The sequence below is a fragment of the Arachis duranensis genome, unplaced genomic scaffold (genome assembly GCF_000817695.3).
Source record: "Arachis duranensis cultivar V14167 unplaced genomic scaffold, aradu.V14167.gnm2.J7QH unplaced_Scaffold_354585, whole genome shotgun sequence".
NCBI lineage: Eukaryota > Viridiplantae > Streptophyta > Magnoliopsida > Fabales > Fabaceae > Arachis > Arachis duranensis.
The window spans coordinates 1,614,260-1,619,667 of NW_026264911.1; the positions used below are offsets into that span (position 1 = coordinate 1,614,260).

General features: G+C 39.7%; 1 non-coding gene across 1 annotated transcript; it reads left to right on the top strand.

Annotated features, from left to right (window-relative positions):
• Positions 1 to 4,909: 4,909 nt before the first annotated feature.
• On the top strand, positions 4,910 to 5,013 carry LOC127744464 (small nucleolar RNA R71). The gene has a single exon (XR_008005451.1). It is a non-coding gene; the product is annotated as a small nucleolar RNA R71 (small nucleolar RNA).
• Positions 5,014 to 5,408: the final 395 nt, after the last annotated feature.

Below are 5,408 nucleotides of genomic sequence, written 5' to 3' on the forward strand. Positions count from 1 at the left end.
AAGTAATACCTTACATGAGTAAGGGTCAATCCCACAGAGATTGTTGGTATGAAGCAAGCTGTGGTCATCTTGTAAATCCCAGTCAGGCGGATTTAACTGGATTAAGAGATTATTGGTTTAAATAAAGATAATAAAATAAACAGAAAATAAAGATAAAGTTACTCATGTAATTCAATGGTGGGAATTTCAGATAGGTGTATGGAGGTGTTGTGTTCCTTCTGAATCTCTACATTCCTACTTCTTCCTTCTACTTTTTCATCACTCCTTTCTATGGCAAGCTGTATGTAGGGCATCACTGTTGTCAATGGCTACATCCTATCCTCTCAGTGAAAATGGTCCAAATGCTCTGTCATAGCACGGCTAATCATCTGTCGGTTCTCAATCAGGTTGGAATAGAATCTAGTGATTCTTTTGCGTCTGTCACTAACGCCCAGCCTTCAGAAGTTTGAAGCTCGTCACAGTCATTCAATCCCAGAATCCTACTCGGAATACCACATACAAGGTTAGACTTTCCGGATTCCCATGAATGCTGCCATCAATTCTAGCTTATACCACGAAGATTCTGATCAAGGAATCCAAGAGATATGCGCCCGGTCTAAGGTAGAACGGAAGTGGTTGTCAGTCACGCGCGTTCATAGGTGAGAATGATGATGAGTCTCACGGATCATCACATTCATCAAGTTGAAGTGCAACGAATATCTTAGAACAGGAATAAATCGAATTGGATAGAAAATAGTAGTAAATCGAATTGGATAGAAACTCCACCGTTGAAAATACATAAGTGAAAGGTCCAGGCATGGCCGAATGGCCAGCCCCCAAAACATGATCACAGGATCAAAAAATACAATTCAGGATCTAGGATGAAAATACAATAGTAAAATGTCCTATTCATAATAAACTAGCTACCTAGGGTTTACAGAAGTAAGTAATTGATGTAGAAATCCACTTCCGGGGCCCACTTGGTGTGTGCTTGGGCTGAGCTTGAATGTTACACGTGCAGAGGCTTTTATTGGGGTTGAATGCCAAGTTGTAACGTGTATCTGACGTTTAACTCTGGTTCGTGACGTGTTTCTGGCGTTTGACTCCAGAATACAGAATGTAGCTGGCGTTGAGCGCCAGTTTACGTCATCAAATCTCAAATAAAGTATGGACTATTATATATTTCTAGAAAGCTCTGGATGTCTACTTTCCAACATCGTTAAGAGAGCGCCAGTTGATGTTCTGTAGCTCTAGAAAATCCATTTCGATTTCAGGGAGGTCAGATTCCAACAGCATCAGCAGTCCTTTGTCAGCCTTCTTATCAGAGTTTTGCTCAGGTCCCTCAATTTCTGCCAGAAAATACCTGAAATCACAGAAAAACACACAAAATCATAGTAAAGTCCAGAAATGTGAATTTAACATAAAAACTAATGAAAACATCCCTAAAAGTAGTTAGATCATACTAAAAACTACCTAAAAACAAAGCCAAAAAGCGTATAAATTATCCGCTCATCACAACACCAAACTTAAATTGTTGCTTGTCCCCAAGTAACTAAAAATAAAATAGGATAAAAAGAAGAGAATATACTATAAATTCCAAAATATCAATGAATATTGATCTTAATTAGATGAGCAGGACTTGTAGCTTTTTGCTTCTAAACAGTTTTGGCATCTCACTTCATCCTTTGAAGTTTAGAATGATTGGCTTCTCTTGGAACTCAGAGTTCAGATAGTGTTAATTGATTCTCCTAGTTAAGTATGTTGAGTCTTGAACACAGCTACTTATGAGTCTTGGCCGTGGCCCTAAGCAATTTGTTTTCCAGTATTACCACCAGATACATAAATGCCACAGACACATAACTAGGTGAACCTTTTCAGATTGTGACTCAGCTTTGCTAGAGTCCCCAGTTAGAGGTGTCCAGAGCTCTTAAGCACTCTCTTTTTGCTTTGGATCATGACTTTAACCACTCAGTCTCAAGCTTTTCACTTGGACCTTCATGACACAAGCACATGGTTAGGGACAGCTTGATTTAGCCGCTTAGGCCTGGATTTATTTCCTTGGGCCCTCCTATTTATTGATGCTCAAAATCTTGGATCCTTTTAACCCTTGCCTTTTGGTTTTAAGGGCTATTGGCTTTTTTTGCTTGCTTATTCTTTTTCTTTCTATTTTTTTTGCCACCTTTTTTTTTCACAAGCCTTTTGCTTTTTCACTGCGTTTTCTTGCTTCAAGAATCAATTTTATGATTTTTCAGATCATCAATAACATATCTCTTATTCATCATTCTTTCAAGAGCCAATAATTTTAACATTCATAAACAACAAGATCAAAAATATGCACTGTTCAAGCATTCATTCAGAAAATAAAAAGTATTGTCACCACATCAATATAATTAAACTAAATTCAAGGATAAATTCGAAATTCATGGACTTCTTGTTCTTTTGAATTAGAAACATTTTTCATTTAAGAGAGGTGAAGGATTAATGGAATTATTCATAGCTTTAAGACATAGTTACTAACTACTAATGATCATGAAGTAGAGACACAAAACATAGATAAACATATAACATAAAAACCGAAAAGCAGAGAAAATAAGAACAAGGAATGAGTCCACCTTAGTGAGGGTGGCACCTTCTTGAAGGACCAATGGTGCTCTTTGAACTCCTCTATGTTTCTTCCTTGCTTCTGTTGCATGATCCCTAGTGATTTTCGTGCTCCTATCCTTAGTTGCTCCCAATAGTTGTGTGGAGGATAATTTATCCCTTGAGGCATCTCAAGGATTTCTTGATGAGGTCCATGAGTGGGCTCTCTTGATGTGCAGTCAAATGCTCTATTACTGAGCTATGGACCCTTGAGATGGAAGCTTTTGTCTTCCCTTTCCTCTTTTTAGAGGTTTCTTTGGCCTTAGGTGCCATCAATGGTTATGGAAAAACAAAAAAGCTATGCTTTTACCACACCAAACTTAGAATGTTGCTCACCCTCGAGCAAAAGGAGAAGGAATAGAAGAGATGGAGGAGATTGAGGGATGTGTGTATTCGGCTATATGGGTGGAATTGGGTGGGAAAGAGATTTCGAATTTTGAAGGTAGGTGGGCGGTATGGGGAAAAGTTGATGGATGTGAGTGGTGAATGGAAAACAGAAGGGATGACCATGAATGGAGGGAGAGAGGGTAAGGTAGGTGGGGATTTTGTGAGGTTGACAAATCCTGAGGTGTCAAGGATTTACATCCCTGCACCAATTAGGCATGTAGAATGCCTTTGCATACAATTCTGGCGTTTAAACGCCAAAGTGATGCTTGTTCTGGGCGTTCAACGCCCATGTGCAGCATGTTTCTGGCGTTGAACGCCAATTCCATGCTTGTTATTGGTGTTCAGCGCCAGCTTTCCTCAGGGCATATTCCTGGCGTTCAAACGCCAGGATGTTGCTTGTTTCTGGCATTTAGCGCCAGATCCATGCTCTATTCTGGCGTTGAACGCCAGCCAGATGCTCCTTACAGGCGTTTAAACGCCAGTAGTCCTTCCTCTAGGGTGTGATTTTTCTTCTGCTGTTTTTGATTCTGTTTTTAATTTTTAATATTTTTTTCGTGACTCCACATGGTCATGAACCGACTAAAACACAAAATAACAATAAAATAAAAATAAAATTAGATAAATAAAAATTGGGTTACCTCCCAATAAGTGCTCTTTTAATGTCACTAGCTTGACAGTAGGCCCTCATGGAGCCTCACAGATGTTCAGAGCATGATGAGGGCCTCCCAACACCAAACTTAGAGTTTGAATATGGGGTCTTCTCAACACCAAACTTAGAGTTTGGTTGGGGCCTCCCAACACCAAACTTAGAGTTTGAATGTGGGGGCTTTGTATGACTCTGTATTGAGAGAAGCTTTTCATGCTTCCTCTCATTACCAAATAACTTGGCATTTAGCTTCATGATGGCTCCTAGATACTGAGCAACTTGCTCTTCAATCACATCTTCATCCTCTTCAGAGGAAGAATAGTCTTCAGAGCTCATGAATGGCAAAAGGAGATTTAGTAGAATCTCTATGGTCTCTATATGAGCCTCAGATTCCTTTAAGTCCTCAATAAGAAACTCCTTCTTGTTTGAGAGACGTCCCAGGAGGTCTTCCTCACTAGGATTTTCGTCCTTCTCTTCCGTTGTGCATTCGGCCATATTGATTACATCAATGGCCTTGCACTCTCCTTTTGTATTCTCTTCTGTATTGCTTGGGAGAATACTAGGTGGAGTTTCAGTTACTTTCTTACTCAGTTGTCCCACTTGTACTCCCAATTTCTAATGGAGGATCTTGTTTCACTCATGAAACTTAAAGTGGCCTTTGACATATCAGAGACTAAGTTTGCTAAATTACAGGGGCTCTGCTCAGAATTCTCTGTCTGTTGCTGAGAAGATGATGGAAAATGCTTGTTATTGCTGAGCCTGTTTCTTCCACAATTATTAAAGCCTTGTTGAGGTTTTTGTTGATCCTTCCATGAGAAATTTGGATGATTTCTCCATGATGAATTATAGGTGTTTCCATAAGGTTCACCCATGTAGTTAACCTCTGCCATTGCAGGGTTTTTAGGATCATAAGCTTCTTCAGAAGCTGTCTCTTTAGTACTGTTGGATGCATTTTGCCATCGATTCAGACTTTGAGAGATCATGTTGACTTGCTGAGTCAACACTTTGTTCTGAGCCAATATGGCATTCAGAGCATCAATTTCAAGAACTCCCTTCCTCTGAGACGTCCCACTATTCACGGAATTCCTCTCAGAAGTGTACATGAATTGGTTATTTGCAACCATGTCAATAAGTTCTTGAGCTTCTGCAGGCGTTTTCTTTAGGTGAATGGATCCACCTGCAGAATGGTCCAATGACATCTTGGAAAACTCAGATAGACCATAATAGAATACATCTAATATGGTCCATTCTGAAAACATGTCAAAAGGACACTTTTTGGTCATCTGCTTGTATCTTTCCCAAGCTTCATAGAGGGATTCACCATCTTTTTGTTTGAAGGTCTGAACATCCACTCTAAGCTTGCTCAACTTTTGAGGAGGAAAGAATTTATCCAAGAAGTCCGTGACCAGCTTATCCCAGGAGTCCAGGCTATCTTTAGGTTGTGAGTCCAACCATGTTCTAGCTCTGTCTCTTACAGCAAAAGGGAAAAGCATAAGCCTGTACACTTCAGGATCTACTCCATTCGTCTTAACAGTCTCACAAATCTGCAAGAACTCAGTTAAAAACTGATAAGGATCTTCAGATGGAAGTCCATGAAACTTGCAGTTCTGTTGCATCAAAGCAACTAATTGAGGTTTCAGTTCAAAATTGTTTGTTCCAATGGCAGGAATTGAGATGTTTCTTCCATCAAACTTGGACGTTGGTTTAGTGAAATCAGCAAGCATCCTCCTTACATTATTGTTGTTGGGTTCGGCTG